The 18263-nt window shown below is 42.0% G+C and overlaps 1 protein-coding gene across 5 annotated transcripts in view; it reads right to left on the minus strand.

Moving 5' to 3' along the window:
- The window catches only part of LOC124605648 (zinc finger protein 143-like), a 123390-nt gene extending 118402 nt beyond the window's left edge, over positions 1–4988 (minus strand). For 2 of the 5 annotated variants that reach the window (XM_047137474.1, XM_047137470.1), the window contains exon 1: positions 4943–4972. The gene's annotated coding sequence lies outside the window, so the exon portion shown is untranslated. Of the gene's footprint in view, positions 1–4942 lie in introns of all 5 variants that reach the window. The other 3 variants (XM_047137471.1, XM_047137473.1, XM_047137472.1) reach the window with 3 other exon arrangements.
- Between the last annotated feature and the right edge of the window lie 13275 nt (positions 4989–18263).

An 18263-nucleotide genomic window follows, 5' to 3' on the forward strand; every position in this document is an offset into this window, starting at 1 on the left:
GCTTCAAAAGTGGTAGTAGTACCTACAATATCAGCCATTTCAGAGTTCACAAAGGTGGTTCTTTGAGCTCTTAAAGGGATGACTGTGCTACTGGCATTTTCTTGAATTTGTCCACGGCTTTTGACACTGTTGGCCATAAAATATTACTGACAGAGCTAGAAGCACTACATATAAAAGGAACATCAAACTCATGGTTTCAATCTTAGTTGCAAACAGTGGAGATTGTTCATGTCTGCCAATGATAAATTTTTAGTAACACAATTGTCAGGAAAAAAAAAAAAAACCACATGCGTGCGCGCACACACACACACACACACACACACGTGTGTGTGTGTGTTTTCCTCCCTGTAATGTTCTGCTCCAGTTCTGTTCTTAATATATATCGATGACTTTCCAGGCGCTGGCACTGTACGACATGAAGAGAAACTTTTCTTTGCTGGTGACAGCAACATCATAGTCACTCATAAAACCACAAAGCTCCTATTGGAGAAAGCTAATGAAACCCTCCAGGAAGTTTACAATTGGGTTGTATGTAATAAATTAATGCTGAACATAAAAAAAATGAACAGTATGCACTTCAGGGGAAAAAAAGTAATGCTGTCACTTTAAACATAGATGATAAATCTATAGATGTGTAGCAGACAAAGTTTTTAGGAATGAACATCAATTGTCAACTAACATGGAGTGAACATACAAAGATACTGGCAAAAAGAATGTCATCTGCAGGCCATGTTCTTGGGATGTTAACATCAGTTTGTAACTGACAATGTCTTAGGACATACTATGCCTCCACACACACGTGCCTTAGTTATATGATTCTCTTCTGTGGACTCAAGGCATAAAGCATGGTTGATTTGTGGGAGGGAACCAAACATCCAGGTCATCAGCCCCATCAGATTAGGGAAGGATGGGAAAGGAAATCAGCCGTGCCTATTCAAAGGAACCATCGCAGCATTTGCCTGAAGTGATTTAGGGGAATAACAGAAAACCTAAATCAGGATGGCCAGAAGTGCATTTGAACCATTGTCCTCCCAAATGCTTGTCCTGTGTGCTAACTGCTGCACCACATCTCTCAGTGGCACAAAGCATGGACATAATCTTTAAACTCCAGAAAAGGGCCATGAATATTAATTGAAACTAGTAGTTGGGCTCATTGCAAAGAGCTATTTAAAACACTAGGCATCCTTACTGCACCATAAGAGTTCATATACCTATCTGTAATGTGTACCAGGGAAAATATTACTAAATATTGCACTCTTTGTTCTATACATAATCATGGAACATGAGCCACTTCTGAGTTGTATTTAACCAGGAAAAACAAACAAAAAGGTCAAAACAGCGTTTCTATCAGAGGATAAATTTGTATAATAAATAATCAAATGAAGTGAAAATGATTAATAAACAAATTTGTTTAGAAACAACTAGAATGTTCTTCACAAGTAATGCATATTACACAATTAAAGATTACTTAGAGAACTCAAGAGTAGTGGATGATAACAAAAGGGAATAACTACTTCACCTTGTCATGTTTCAGATGATTATGGTTTATTGTCCTCACTAGGATAATGTGCAAAGATGTACAATGCATGATGGTAATGTCCATTGGCTTAGCTTTTCAGGTGGACAGTGGCACGTAGTTGAATAGATGGTAATGTCAGTTTGCTTAGCTTTTCAGGTAGACAGTCGCACACAGCTGAATATGGAGTCTGGTAACTGAGGCAAGGGGCATAGCAGCATCTTCTCAGGCCAGCAGTTTGGTGACTGTCTTAGTGCAAGCAGCAATGAAGAGTGGAATAATATTTTACAGTACAAGTGACTGGAAACAGCCCAAGAGTCATCAGTGTGTGAGCAGTGAAGAGGGAAACCATATTTTATATTGCAACTTGCCTGCAACAATGTGTGTAAACGAAGGAACATTATACAATAGAGAATTACCAAATGCAGTGCAGTGGTTATGACAACTACCTCATATTCGGGAGGATGGAACTGTTCTGTCCAGCCATCCTCATTTGACTTTTCCTAGATTACTAAGGCAAATGCCAGGATGGTTCCTTAAGGACACGACAGACCACCTGCCCTATCCCCCTAGGCTACCAGTTCCATCCTCTTAAAGCATGTTATGAATGCTGTGTGTTATATTTTTGCCTTCTGATTGGCATTGTATTGCCATGCCAATTCCTATATCACTGAGAGATGATCCTTGGATGAATAAATAAGTAAATAAATACAGGACGCATAAGCACGATTCTGTTAGTTTTACATTTGGAAATTTATTACTATGTTGACCTGTGGACAGGACTATTAACACACTTTCACCTCATACTGTGATATGCCACACCTTCTGGAGGCAATGTTACTAAGATCAATAAAGTTTTTATTGTAATGAAGTAAGCATTAAAAATATTGTGAATATTGAAAACAGAAGGTCTCGCGAAAGCCTCTTCAGAAACCTAGGTGATCCGTACATGTTCATACCAATAGATACAGGGTGTCCCACAAGGACTGGCCAATATTCAGGGGTATGACAGGAATGATCATTCGAGGCAGAAAAGTCTAATAAACATGGGCTATACACTGCATACCTTAAGAACTATGAGCACCACTACGTCTTCGATACTGCGAAACAAATCTCTTCTACTGCAACATTTTTGCTTTCTACATTTTGAGAGGAGGTAGTGTCTGCCAAAATAAGAAAAAATGTCCAGTAAGCATGGGCTCTTAGAGTGCACACCACAAGTGCTCATAACCTTTAAGGTATGCATTTTAGAGCCATGTTAACTAGACTGTTTCGCTTTGAATAATCATTTTTGACATATCCCTGAATGTTGACCATTCTTCCTGAAACACCCTGTATACAACTCACTAATGGTATTCATAATTAATAATAATAGCAAGTTTAGAGTGTACTCTTCAATTCAAAGCCACAAGATTAGAAGCAGTAATAATTTTCATGTAGACTATGCATCCCTAACTCGAGTTCAGAATGAAGTTTCATACTGCGGTGTAAAAGTCGATAATAGGTTCCATCATACAGGAAATTAAAAATCTGCAGATGTTCAAAGACAAAGAAGAGTTTCTCATTAGCAGTCCCATCTCAACTTACATTTAATTCCCAGCAGGAATGAGAAAACAATACCTGACTTTACATACACATCAGAAGATCATGTTTTAACACCCTACTGAAGTCATTAGAAACAGAGCAATTGCCTGTAATACTCAAGAAAGGCTAGGAAATTGACTGCTGCTCTGTTTAAGGATCTTTCTTGTAGTAGATCTTTCAGTCATGTTTGCTGTAAGATTGTGTGTGAACTATAACTGTTTGAGTTAAGAACAATGACAGAGGAGAAGAAATTAAATATCAATATTATTAACAACAGTCATGATCAAAACAATAACAAACTTCATCACACAGCCAAATCCAGCACCCGCAAGCAGCACATTAAATGAGTTGTATTCCCTGACACAGTGGATGGGAGCCCATGGGGTGTGGAAATAGGTCAAGGTAGTAGACTTTATTCAAGTGAAGTATAATGCAGTAACACAACTTTATATAACATTATGATACACAATTATATTAGTAATTATACTTTAATACATTAATTGAAAGTTTCTGCAAAATAATTTTCTGTGGGTCAGAACAGGGTGTCCAAAAAAGGTTTTCAACTCTACTATCACATGAATAAGGGATTTAAAGTGTTATGGCAGGCTGTTGGACACATTTGTACCCATGTATCCTAACCCTTTATGCAGTACCTTAAAACTTTAGTTATGGGGACATACATACAACCGAGAGAATGAACAGCAAATAATATAAAAGGGCAACTTTTTTCATAAAATGAAACCTGAACAGCAGAATGAATCAGACTAATACAGTCATGCAATACACTACAACAAATACAAGTCCATAAAACATCGTGCTACAGTTGTTAATGGAGACCTCAACAAATAAGCATGTCTCCAGGGTATGATTCATGGCTATCATTTGCTCAAAGTAACTTAATCGTTGGCCAGTTACTTGTTGATTGATAGGTCGCATTAAATCACAAACTAACACCTTCCATTCATGAGACTGCACCAGGACTGTAATTTAAGAATGTCCGACACGTGATTAATCCGACGAGATATTCCAATTTAATAAACCCAGACAAGCCTGACCCAGTTTTGATAATATATACTTACTATTAATGTCTAGTAACATTGAATTACTTAAATCATTTCAGTCCGAAGTTACTACCTTCATCCTTCTTGAAGAATATTTCGGAAGAAAATGCAAACTAAGACTTCATTTCTGAAGTAGCCTACAATACATCCACACACACCAATTGCGAATTTTGAAGAGTAACCCTTCCAGAGTTGTAAATCACGCGTATTATATTCTGTTCTTTGTGGCAGAAGAAAACAATTCAAATATGACGCCACAAACTCTATTAGATAATCTCTACTATGCTACTCAAACATTTCCTCCACAGGGCACATACTGAAACTACTATTTATGTCACCATCTCTATGAATGCAGCAACGACAACCAAACGATAAATTTGATAGAAATTTTCAAGTTGATACATAAGTCAAGGAATCATCGACCGTAGAAACGCATGCAAGCTTTAACAAGAAATTATTAATACGACGGAGTTAACGGCAAAAAAAGGAGTTTGTGTGTGTGGAACAAGCATAGTGCTTCAAAAACGAAACAGATACTGTTCCATTTATTAATTTAGGACATATATTAACTAGGAACATGGTCATGAACGTTTGGTAAAGCTTTGAGTTTTACAGCTGTGTTACAACAGGGCACACAGAAAAGCCTCTAGTTTAAAATAAACAGAGGAAATTTCATATGCGACATCACGTGTTTCCAGTAAACAATAATTTAAATCCAGCTCAATTTCAAAGCTTTACCACCATTCACTTATTGCTCAACTAAAGAATCTTGGGAAATTACCCATGAACTCAGTATTCACCCACCATTCAATGCGGCAGTTGTAAGAAGCACTATGATCAAAGTAACACTTACAAACGATATTCGATAAGTGATTCGGAAAACTGAAAACCCCAAGAATTTTATCTGACACCTCTTCGAAACTCTCCAGACACGCCAACATTAATTAGGCAGCAAACTAATTTGCCACTACCATGACTTCTCTCGGGTGAGCAAATTACTTCGAAACTCCTCAGCAACAGAATCTACTGAGAATAATTAAGAAAATATCTATATTTTGCTAACGTAATTAGAGACCTAAAGTAAACAAAGCCATGAGCCGAGTTATTAATGACGAGTGCAGTATTACCGTTTATAACAAATTCAGTCCACAAATACGTGTTGTTATAATATAGGAACAATTGTAACTTTGCATCAAACAAAACATCTATGAAGTCATAAATTATTGTATCCATGAGATTTCACAGTGAAGCATGATAACTGCTAATTTCGACGTTATCATCACTTCTAAACTATTAAGCGATACAAGTTAAACAGAAATTTACCAGTTTAATTTCTTTCCAGATATCAAGTAAACTCAGGTACTAATACATGCATTTTGGTTGTAGGTGCTCAGCTAATTAAATTTATCTTCAGTTTTTATAAATGTTAAATCTTTCACGGCATTGACAGAGCAGCATTTATATGCACTGCTGTACTGTTACTTAAGTGAAATACAAACTGATAATTCTAAAGCTGTTTACTAGCAAAAATTGCAACAATTAATACATATATCTGTAAGTTTACTTTGCAACTTCGTATCTGATAATCCGCCAAAAATTTATCAGTACACCAGTGAGATTCTCTGGTCCTATTGTTAAATGGCTGCATTATGGTCTAGGAAATAAAAAACAAAACTTTTCGTTTATCTTTAAACTCCTGTGACCTATATAAATATTTCTTACCAACAAACGAATTCTTGACGATGTAATGTCCAAGGTAGATGGAAACGATACAAGTTCATAAATCCAGGCGTGAAACCTTGGTCTACGAACATGTCAGCTCAGCTGAATGTTGGTTGGGAATAGTTAATGAATGCCGCTACATCATTAGTCCATTTCTCTTTTCGCTCTACTCCTTTGTGTCAGTATCAACAAACTCAGGACCATTTCTGATCACTGAAAGGATTTCAATTGATGCTTGGTACTGATAAACTAGAGTTCAATCAGCTGGAGGTGACTTCATTCTACATTGTGCATTGGTGAATAATTATTTATCCAGACTTACCTGACGAAATGAACAGGATGAAAATGTGATTTTCAGATATCATATTTGTATGTTCTGACCATATTTGGTAATATTTGGTGGAATTACTAAAAAATGTCTATACGATAAAAATGGGAATGACTTAGGAGACAAGAAAACTGCACAAGTGTCGATAATAGAACGACTTCATGGCCACTTGATAAGATACATAATACACTCCTGGAAATGGAAAAAAGAACACATTGACACCGGTGTGTCAGACCCACCATACTTGCTCTGGACACTGCGAGAGGGCTGTACAAGCAATGATCACACGCACGGCACAGCGGACACACCAGGAACCGCGGTGTTGGCCGTCGAATGGCGCTAGCTGCGCAGCATTTGTGCACCGCCGCCGTCAGTGTCAGCCAGTTTGCCGTGGCATACGGAGCTCCATCGCAGTCTTTAACACTGGTAGCATGCCGCGACAGCGTGGACGTGTACCGTATGTGCAGTTGACGGACTTTGAGCGAGGGCGTATAGGGGGCATGCGGGAGGCCGGGTGGACGTACCGCCGAATTGCTCAACACGTGGGGCGTGAGGTCTCCACAGTACATCGGTGTTGTCGCCAGTGGTCGGCGGAAGGTGCACGTGCCCGTCGACCTGGGACCGGACCGCAGCGACGCACGGATGCACACCAAGACCGTAGGATCCTACGCAGTGCCGTAGGGGACCGCACCGCCACTTCCCAGCAAATTAGGGACACTGTTGCTCCTGGGGTATCGGCGAGGACCATTCGCAACCGTCTCCATGAAGCTGGGCTACGGTCCCGCACACCGTTAGGCCGTCTTCCGCTCACGCTCCAACATCGTGTAGCCCGCCTCCAGTGGTGTCGCGACAGGCGTGAATGGAGGGACGAATGGAGACGTGTCGTCTTCAGCGATGAGAGTCGCTTCTGCCTTGGTGCCAATGATGGTCGTATGCGTGTTTGGCGCCGTGCAGGTGAGCGCCACAGTCAGGACTGCATACGACCGAGGCACACAGGGCCAACACCCGGCATCATGGTGTGGGGAGCGATCTCCTACACTGGCCGTACACCACTGGTGATCATCGAGGGGACACTGAATAGTGCACGGTACATCCAAACCGTCATCGAACCCATCGTTCTACCATTCCTAGACCGGCAAGGGAACTTGCTGTTCCAACAGGACAATGCACGTCCGCATGTATCCCGTGCCACCCAACGTGCTCTAGAAGGTGTAAGTCAACTACCCTGGCCAGCAAGATCTCCGGATCTGTCCCCCATTGAGCATGTTTGGGACTGGATGAAGCGTCGTCTCACGCGGTCTGCACGTCCAGCACGAACGCTGGTCCAACTGAGGCGCCAGGTGGAAATGGCATGGCAAGCCGTTCCACAGGACTACATCCAGCATCTGTACGATCGTCTCCATGGGAGAATAGCAGCCTGCATTGCTGCGAAAGGTGGATATACACTGTACTAGTGCCGACATTGTGCATGCTCTGTTGCCTGTGTCTATGTGCCTGTGGTTCTGTCAGTGTGATCATGTGATGTATCAGACCCCAGGAATGTGTCAATAAAGTTTCCCCTTCCTGGGACAATGAATTCACGGTGTTCTTATTTCAATTTCCAGGAGTGTATTTTACTACGACGTTTAATACTTATCCTAAAGTTGGTTAAGCAGCTTTGAACAATTGTTGTGAATTCATTTTCATATCTTAACTGATGATACTTGATATTTACTGAACATACGTTTCTGCCTTGCTTTCTTTGTACTTTTATTTGTGTTTGAACTGATAAAGGCTATCATAATAGCACTACACGAGCTCTGGAGAACCGATGAAAACAAAAACAATGCTAACCACAGAGATGCACAATCATTATAGGCAAATGAAAATGCAAGTTTGGGAACATCCCAAGGAAAATCGGTCTGCGGAACAAGTATAGATAGCAGACTTACGATTAAACAATTAAAACGCAGTACAAGGAAAAACAAGTTTGTTGCAGTGGTCTGATAACTAGGGTAACGATAAGTATCTGGTCTCAGAGACCAGTGTTGCCTGAGCCCCCAGTTGGTGCACATCGACAGCGCAGAAAGATACGTATATAGCTTCTTTTATGTGTTTACTTCGTAGGTTCTTACTTACATTGCGTGTGAGCTTCGTATAGGAGGTGTAATTTCGAGTTTTAGTTACTGTAATCGTAAATTCAGGCAGGTTGTAGCGCAGTCGTTAGGCATTTGTTTTGTTTTGGTACGTCAGTGGCACTTGTCTGTCTAGTGGGCTCTCAGGGACCAGTGTGGCCTGAGCTCCCAGTTGGTGCACATCGACAGCGCAGAAAGATACGTATATAGCTTCTTTTCTGTGTTTACTTACAAGGGAACCTCCCCATCGCACCCTCCGCAGATTTAGTTATAAGTTGGCACAGTGGATAGGCCTTGAAAACCTGAACACAGATCAATTGAGAAAACAGGAAGAAGTTGTGTGGAACTATGAAAACAATGAGCAAAATATACAAACTGAGTAGTCCATGCGCAAGATAGCCAACATCAAGGATAGTGTGAGCCCAGGAGCGCCGTGGTCCCGTGGTTAGCGTGAGCAGCTGCGGAACGAGAGGTCCTTGGTTCAGGTCTTCCCTCGAGTGAATAAGTTTAATATTTTATTTTCAGACAATTATTATCTGTCCGTCCGTCCGATGCGAGGTAACTGCGCCGTAGTATGGGGACGCTACACCTGAACAAACATCGAAACACACGACGTCAATCGACTACAGCGCACGGAAGAGAGAGTATTCCTGCTAAGGAGGCTCCCTGGCTGGCAGTTGACTGTTCGCTACTTTGGACGAGATTGCATTAAATACGTGAGATGTATTCCGTGGGCATTATGTTGGAGACGCACGTCCTTTCGTCTACTAATCACACGGTTTTGCGGTGCGGTAGCAAAACATAGACACTAAACTTATTAGAATGAACAGAGACGTCAATGAACGAACGGACAGATCATAACTTTGTGAAAATAAAGAATGTAAACTTTTCACTCGAAGGAAGGCTTGAACCAAGGCCCTCCCATTCCGCAGCTGCTCACGCTAACCACGGGACCACGGCGCTCCTGAGCTCACACTCTCCTTGATGTTGGCTATCTTGCGCATGGACTACTCAGTTTGTATATTTTGCTTATTTTTTTCATAGTTCCATACAACTTCTTCCTGTTTTCTCGATTGATCTGTGTTCAGTTTTTCAAGGCCTATCCACTGTGCCAACTTATAACTAAATCTGAGGGGGGTGCGATGGGGAGGTTCACTTGTTAGTAGATTCTTACTTACATTGCGTGCGAGTTTCGTATAGGAGGTGTGATTTCGAGTTTTAGTTACTGTAATCGTAAATTCAACCTGATTGTAGTGCAGTCGTTAGGCATTTGTACAGGTTAGTTCATACATTCTTTGGGTGTTTCCCTTGTGTTATATAGGCACAGACTCATGTTTCAGTAACTATTGTTCACCATCGATTACAATAGACAGGGACTGTTTGGCATCCCTTCGCTCACAGCTGCAGGTGGCGCTGACTTCGGTTGCGCAGCTTGAGGCTGATGCCAATGGGCACCACTGTGGGGAGCCAGACTTGGGTATCACGGGGATGTCAACCTCGCCTTGTCTGTCCCCAGATCGGTCTGCTGCTGTGGTTGCCCCGGTTGCTGCCCACAGTGGGGCTGAGCCCTCGCCTGTGGTTGTTTGGGAGGTCGTTCCAAGGCGTGGCAGGCAGCAAAAGACGTTTCCAGAGGCTGATCAGAAAGTCTCCCCAGTGCATCTGACAAACAGGTTTCAGGTACTGTCTCTGGCTGAGCCAGATGCAGCTGCCTGCCCTGTTTCAGAGGATGATCCTCAGCCTTCAAGGCCCAGGCAATCACAGAAGGTGGGCTTATTGGTAGTTGGGAGCTCCAATGTTAGGCGCGTAATGGGGCCCCTTAGGTATATGGCGGCTAAGTAAGGAAAGAAATCCAGTGTGCATTCTTGGTGGAGTCATTCCTGATGTGGAAAGGGTTCTTCTGGATGCCATGAAGAGCACAGGGTGCAGCCAGCTGCAGGTGGTGGCACATCTCGGCACTAATGACGTGTGTCCCTTTGGATCTGAGGAAATTCTCTCTGGATTACAGTGGCTATCTGATTTGGTGAAGGCCGCCAGTCTTGCTTACGAGATGAAGGCAGAGCTCACCATCTGCAGCATCGTTGACAGAACCTACTGCAGACCTTTGGTGCAGAGCTGGGTGGAGGGTCTGAATCAGAGGCTCAGACGGTTTTGCGACCGTGTTGGCTGCAGATTCCTTGACTTGTGCCATAGGGTGGTGGGGTTTCGGGCCCGCTGAATAGGTCAGGAGTTCACTACATTCAGCTGGCGGCTACACAGGTAGCGGAGGCTGTGTGGCGTGGACTGGGCGGTTTTTTAGGTTAGAATGCCCCGGGAAAGTACGGGGTGGGCTGCAATCTCAAAGGGTGCATGGCAAATACAGGACGTGCTTGGATCAAGGAACAGTCGGAATTGTAGTTGTAAATTGTTGTAGTTGTGCTGGGAAAGTCCCTGAGCTTCAAGCGCTAATAGAAAGCACAGAAGCTGAAATTATTATAGGTATAGAAAGCTGGCTAAAGCCTCAAAAAAGTTCTGCAGAAATTTTTACGAAGTCTCAGATGGTGTTCAGGGAAGATAGATTAGGCAGAATTTGTGGTGGAGTGTTTGTGTCTGTCAGTAGTGGTTTATCTTGTAGTGAAGTCCAAGTAGATACTCCGTGCGAACTGGTATGGCTGGAGGTTATACTTAACAGCCGAACTAAGTTAATAATTGGCTCTTTCTACCGACCCCCAGACTCCGATGATATAGTTGCTGAACAGTTCAGAGAAAATTTGAGTCTCGTAACCAATAAATACCCCACTCATACGGTTATAGTTGGTGGGGACTTCAACCTTCCCTCGATATTTTGGCAAAAATACTTGTTCAAAACCGTTGGTAGGCAGAAAACATCTTCCAAGATTGTCCTAAATGCTTTCTCCGAAAATTATTTCGAGCAGGTAGTCCACGAACCCACGCGAATTGTAAATGATTGCGAAAACACACTTGACATCTTAGCCACAAACAATCCAGAGCTAATAGAGAGCATCATGACTGATACAGGGATTAGTGATCACAAGGTCGTTGTAGCTAGGCTCAATACCGTTTCTTCCAAATCCACCAGAAACAAACAAAAAATAATTTTATTTAAAAATGCGGATAAAGTGTCACTAGAAGCCTTCCTAAGAGACAATCTCCATTCCTTCCGAACTGACTGCAAATGTAGACGAGATGTGGCTCAAATTCAAAGATATAGTAGCAACAGCAATTGAGAGATTCATAGTTCATAAACTGGTAAGAGATGGAACTGATCCCCCGTGGTACACAAAACAGGTCCGAACGCTGTTGCACAGGCAACGGAAAAAGCATGCGAAGTTCAGAAGAACGCGAAATCCCGAAGATTGGCTAAAATTTGCAGACGCGCGAAATTTGCCACGGACTTCAATGCGAGATGCCTTTAATAGGTTCCACAACGAAACATTGTCTCGAAATTTGGTAGAAAATCCGAAGAAATTCTGGTCGTATGTAAAGTACACAAGCAGAAAGACGCAATCAATACCTTCGCTGCGCAGAGCCGATGGTACTGTTACCGACGACTGTGCCGCTAAAGCGGAGTTATTGAACGCAGTTTTCCGAAATTCCTTCACCAGGGAAGACGAATGGAATATTCCAGAATTTGAAACGCGAACAGCTGCTAGCATGAGTTTCTTAGAAGTAGATACCTTAGGGGTTGCGAAGCAACTCAAATCGCTTGATACGGGCAAGTCTTCAGGTCCAGATTGTATACTGATTAGGTTCCTTTCAGATTACGCTGATACAATAGCTCCCTACTTAGCAATCATATACAACCGCTCGCTCACCAGTAGATCTGGTACCCACAGATTGGAAAATTGCGCAGGTCGCACCAGTGTTTAAGAAGGGTAGTAGGAGTAATCCATCGAACTACAGACCTATATCATTGACGTCGGTTTGCAGTAGGGTTTTTTAGCATATACTGTATTCAAACATTATGAATCACCTTGAAGGGAACGATCTATTGATACGTAATCAGGTGGTTTCAGAAAGCATCGTTCTTGTGCAACGCAGCTAGCTCTTTATTCGCACGAAGTAATGGCCGCTATCGACAGGGGATCTCAAGTTGATTCCGTATTTCTAGATTTCCGGAAAGCTTTTGACACCGTTCCTCACAAGCGACTTCTAATCAAGCTGCGGGCCTATGGGGTATCGTCTCAGTTGTGCGACTGGATTCGTGATTTCCTGTCAGGAAGGTTGCAGTTCGAAGTAATAGACGGCAAATCATCGAGTAAAACTGAAGTGATATCAGGTGATCCCCAGGGAAGCGTCCTGGGACCTCTGCTGTTCCTGATCTATATATGAGTAAATGACCTGGGTGACAATCTGAGCAGTTCTCTTAGGTTGTTCGCAGATGATGCTGTAATTTACTATCTAGTAAGGTCATCTGAAGACCAGTATCAGTTGCAAAGCGATTTAGTAAAGATTGCTGTATGGCGAGGCAGGTGGCAGTTAACGCTAAATAACGAAAAGTGTGAGGTGATCCACATGAGTTCCAAAAGAAATCCGTTGGAATTCGATTACCCGATCTATAGTACAATTCTCAAGGCTGTCAATTCAACTAAGTACCTGGGTGCTAAAATTACGAACAACTTCAGTTGGAAAGACCACATAGATAATATTGCGGGGAAGGCGAGCAAAAGGTTGCGTTTCATTGGCAGGACACTTAGAAGATGCAACAAGTCCACTAAAGAGACAGCTTACACTACACTCGTTCGTCCTCTGTTAGAATATTGCTGCGTGGTGTGGGATCCTTACAAGGTGGGATTGACGGAGGACATCGAAAGGGTGCAAAAAAGGGCAGCTCGTTTTGTATTATCACGTAATAGGGGAGAGAGTGTGGCAGATATGATACACGAGTTGGGATGGAAGTCATTAAAGCAAAGGCATTTTTCGTCGCAGCGAAATCTATTAACGAAATTTCAGTCACCAACTTTCTCTTCTGAATGCGAAAGTATTGTGTTGAGCCCAACCTACATAGGTAGGGATGAGCATCAAAATAAAATAAGAGAAATCAGAGCTCGAACAGAAAGGTTTAGGTGTTCGTTTTTCCCGCGCGCTGTTCGGGAGTGGAATGGTAGAGAGATAGTATGATTGTGGTTCGATGAACCCTCTGCCAAGCACTTAAATGTGAATTGCAGAGTAATCATGTAGATGTAGACGTAGACGACTTTCACGGTAAGCACAGCACAGGCTGTGGGTCCCTTTATGTGCCAGTGGTATAACACACAAGACTTGATGAGGATGGTAATAATTGTAGCATCTGGTACCGCACATTGGCAGCACCCTTTGCTGTGAGATCCATATTGCTGTTTAGTGAGAGTATCAAATTCCACCCCTGTCAATCTGTCCGTAGCACAGGACCGGCCAGCTCAGAATTTATACTGCTGGTGAGGAGAGGATCGCTGAGATCCCCACCAGAGCTGCTGTATGCACAAAAGGTAGTACTGCTGGGTATTGAAGATCCACTGCAGTCAATGATATGGGGTTGCAGGCATGGGCTGATGTGGTGGAAATGGCTGTGCCTTCAGTCTACATCTACATACACCTACATAGATACTCCATAATTCACTGTATGGTGCGTGGCGGAGGATGCCCTATACCACTGCTAATCATTTCCTTTCCTGTTCCACTCGCAAATTGAGCGAATGAAAAACGACTGTCCATATGTCTCCATATGAGTCCTAATTTCTCGTATCTTATCTTAGTGGTCCTTACGCGCAATGTATGTTGATGACAGTAGAATCGTTTGGCAGTCAGCTGCAAATGGCAGTTCTCTAAATTTCCTCAATACTGTTTCTCGAAAAAAATGTCGCCTTCCCTCCAGGGATTCCCATTTGAGTTCCCAAAGCATCCCTGTAACAATTGCGTGTTGTACAAACCTACCAGTAACGAATCTAGTATCCCACATTTGACTTGCTTCGATGTCTTCCTTGGGTCTGACCTGGTAAAGATCCCAAACACTCGAGCATTACTCGAGAGTAGGTCACACCAGCTTCGTACATGCAGTCTCCTTCACAGGTGAATCACTCTTTCCTAAAATCCTCCCAATAAACTGAAGTCAACCATTCGCCTTCCCTACCATAGTTCTTACATACTCATTCCATCTCATCTCGCTCTGCAACGTTATGCCCAGATATTTAAACGACTAGAGACTGTGTCAAGCAGGACACTAGCAATACTATACCCGAAAATTACAGGTCTGAATTTCCTTCACATCTGCATTAACTTACATTTTCCACATTTATGGCTAGCTGTCATTCATCACCAACTGGAAATTTTGTCTACGTTGTCTTGTATCTTATGTCAGTCACTCAATTTCGACACCTTACCGTAAACCATGGCATCATTAGCAAACAACCACAGATTGCTGCCCACACTGTTCATCAAAACATTTTTGTATGTAGAGAACAACAGCAGCTGTATCATACTTCCCTGGAGCACTTCTGACGATACTCTTGTCTCTGATGAGCACTCTTTGTCGAGGACGACATATTGGGTTCTATTATTTAAGACGTCAATTGAGTGCACACCTGTTGTGGTGAGTTGTCATTGCCCCGAGGCAGTGGTAGAGTGGGTGATGGTGGTGGGATAGTGAGTTTTAGGACTCAGGTCATACAGACACTATGATGGGCCAATGGCAGGCCAGTGTGGCATGTGGGCCAACACAGCTCCTGAAGTAGTGGTAGGTGTGGTTTAGAGATGTGCGGCCAGTATCACATGTGCACCAACACTGGTCGTGAAGTAGTGCTAGCTGTGGTGTAGAGATGTCATCTAATGATCAGAGTCTCAAGTGGCTCTAGTGGTGCACCAGGATTTTGTCACAAGCTATGACAGAGAATATTTTACATCCTTCTTGAGCAGTGGTAGTGCACAGTGTCCATCTTAGCTTGGATTCAAAAGTCAGTGCACACATTGGCGACATGAACTTGTACAAATAATTTCTTGACTGGTCTCACTGAAGGAAGCTGGCACTAGAGGTCTTCTGGGAAGAGAAGGCACGGACATGCAAAATCTCAGCTGGGCTGCATTCAGTGATGGATGTGGATCTGTAGATTGGCAAGAAACGTGTCAAGACTTTTCCTTTGTTGTCATCTGTAGTGCCCTTGTCATCAACCACTCAATCTCAAATTTCGACTTGGGATAAAATGATGTAGTCGTGCATTACATTCCATTCCTGCAGAAGAAAGATGCAAACTGGACTGATGTAAATTGAGGACCATTATCTGACACATGATGTCAGAGGTTCCTTTAATAGTGGAAATGATTTCCAGGGATTTGATGATCGCTACATTGGTAGTGTACACAACACTGATCATATATTGTGGGAAATCGGATAAGTTGCCCATCATCTAGAGCCCACAGAGTATACCGAAATTATCTCCTAAAGACGGTGCAGAGATGCCCACAGTGAGTAGTGGCATGGTGGCACCAACTGTTTCTGCACACAGGGTGTACACACATTGATCGTATCCTCCATTTCTACTTTGATGGCCACCCAATATACCTAATGACTTCCTCAGTTTTTCAACTGTGACATGTCCCAACGTGACCAATGAAGCAGCCTCAGCTGCTGCTGCTGGATGGACTGTGGGGTGACCAGCCTGTAGTCTGCTGATTTAGTAGCCAGCAAGAGGATGCTGTACAGTATGTTGATGTGCAGTGAGAAGGATATCTGTAGAAAATATGGGGCACTTGCAGGTAGACATGTGGTCAACCCTACAGGATGTAAGTACAGACCTATCATAGCACTGAGTCCTTGATGGTGGCAATCACTACTTCAGGAAAATCTTTCAGTGATTGCTGTGAAGTTTGATGTTAAAGAAAGCAAAGTACTTTGCTGGCATAAATCTTCATCTCATCCCACTCGAAGGCATTATAAAGCATTGGTAGTGGGCTGTTACACCACGAAGGTATAATACACTCAGTTTTGGAAATTGCTCAAATACAGCGACCTCTGTTACAATATTCACATCATTTCTTCCTGGCAGATGGATGAGCGGGCACACAGGTTGGTAAGACGCTAATAATCTGTTTCCAAACGGCATTTAGAGCCAAATATTTATTTATTTAACCAGTTTTGGAAATTGCTCAAATACAGCGACCTCTGTTACAATATTCACATCATTTCTTCCTGGCAGATGGATGAGCGGGCACACAGGTTGGTAAGACGCTAATAATCTGTTTCCAAACGGCATTTAGAGCCAAATATTTATTTATTTAACCTGATCAGATTAGTCTTCAGGCCTTTCCTACACCAGACCATGGTAACAAGAATACCTTGAATTTTTGAATGCTATAAATGATGGCAAAAGTTTCTTTCTCAATTTTAGAACAATTAATTTGTGTTGCTATTAGCATTTTTTATGCATAATATGCTTTGGGCTATTTCAAACCATCCTCGATTTTGTATGAAAGACCTACTGTGATGTTGCAATGGAACATATCTGTCCCCAAAACCAAAACTTTTTTGGGTTGTGTGTGACTAGATGAGGGCTGATTTTGAGGAATTTTTTAGTATAAGAAATATGTTCTGAAATTTCTGAGACCATATGAATTTTAAACCTTTTTTGCTTATGAGATTTGACAATTGCTAATTTGGATGATTTTAGCTGCTTACTTTCTGTTACAATCGAACCTGCCTAAAACGATAGTGTATCTTTGTGATTTTTAGGTACAGATATTATATCATTTGCCTCAACTGGCTGTCACTCTTAACCCATTCTTGTTGTGCATAAATTCTAATGTGGGTTGAAAAAAAATTGTTCAACATCCTCTTGATATTATTGTTTTTTAATGTGCAAAACAAAATTTGCAGACGTGACTCTTCAGATTTTGTAGATAACGTTCTTGAGTGACACAAGTTACAGTAATGTCATCAAGATAGTTAACACACAGGGAAATGTTGTGAATTAATTGCTCTAATAGTGTTCAAATTTCTCTGGAGAACTGAAGTTCCAAATGGTACTATAAGAAGTTTAATTGGTAGGGAGCGAAATGCATATTAATGTCTTTGAATTCTTAGAGTCTTCACAGAGAGACAAACATAAGTTGGGCAAGTTTCTGCCTCAGATTGGGCGTTTACTGTAAATTCAGAATTGTCACAGATTCCTAATAATCTGTTTGATTTGTGCATTATGAACAAAGGTATAGCCTAATCGTCTGAAGAAATACGAGTGATGTTATTGTCCATGCTGTTGGTTTAAACTTCTTTAGGTCATTCCACATGGATCATGGATTTTTCTTGGTCCTTAGAAATGTGGTACTGGAAATGCATGAGGGTTCATTGTTATTGTTATATGAACTTCAAAATTGTTGATACAAGCTAACGCAAACTCAAAGGAACATTGTAAATTTGGAAAAGAGATTTCAGATATGTAAATAGAATGACTTTGTAAGCCAGAATAAAAACAAAAATAAGGTATCCAACTTTCCACCTTTAGGATTTTCTATGTGTAACGACATTTCATCACTAATAACCTGAGTTGTCAGTTATAAGAGAGAAAGAGTCACAGACTGCTGGTGAGGTGAAGTAGTGCTTGTTTTCCCAGATTGTTGTAAACAGAATGGGGCTGCATGATCAGGTTTGCAGCAACAGAAACAAATTGTACTATGGTGTGTATGTGTTCCACATTGGTGAGTGTGGAAAGAACCCACACATGACTGAACTGTCTTAGAAAATTATGCTGATTGTTGATCATTTCATTTACATTTATGACTTTCATTTGCTATTGCCATTAAACTTTCTTGAATTCGAACACTGTCCTGGAGGTTACAGAATCGGAAGATGAGGAAGACAACGATAAATGTCTGTATTTAGCTCAAGGAGAGGAGGAAGGAAGATTTGTGTTTAACATTTAGTCAGCGACGAGGTCATAAGAGGTGGAGCACAAGCTCGGATTGTTTTGTTAAGA

This window comes from Schistocerca americana, chromosome 3, assembly GCF_021461395.2.
Source record: "Schistocerca americana isolate TAMUIC-IGC-003095 chromosome 3, iqSchAmer2.1, whole genome shotgun sequence".
NCBI lineage: Eukaryota > Metazoa > Arthropoda > Insecta > Orthoptera > Acrididae > Schistocerca > Schistocerca americana.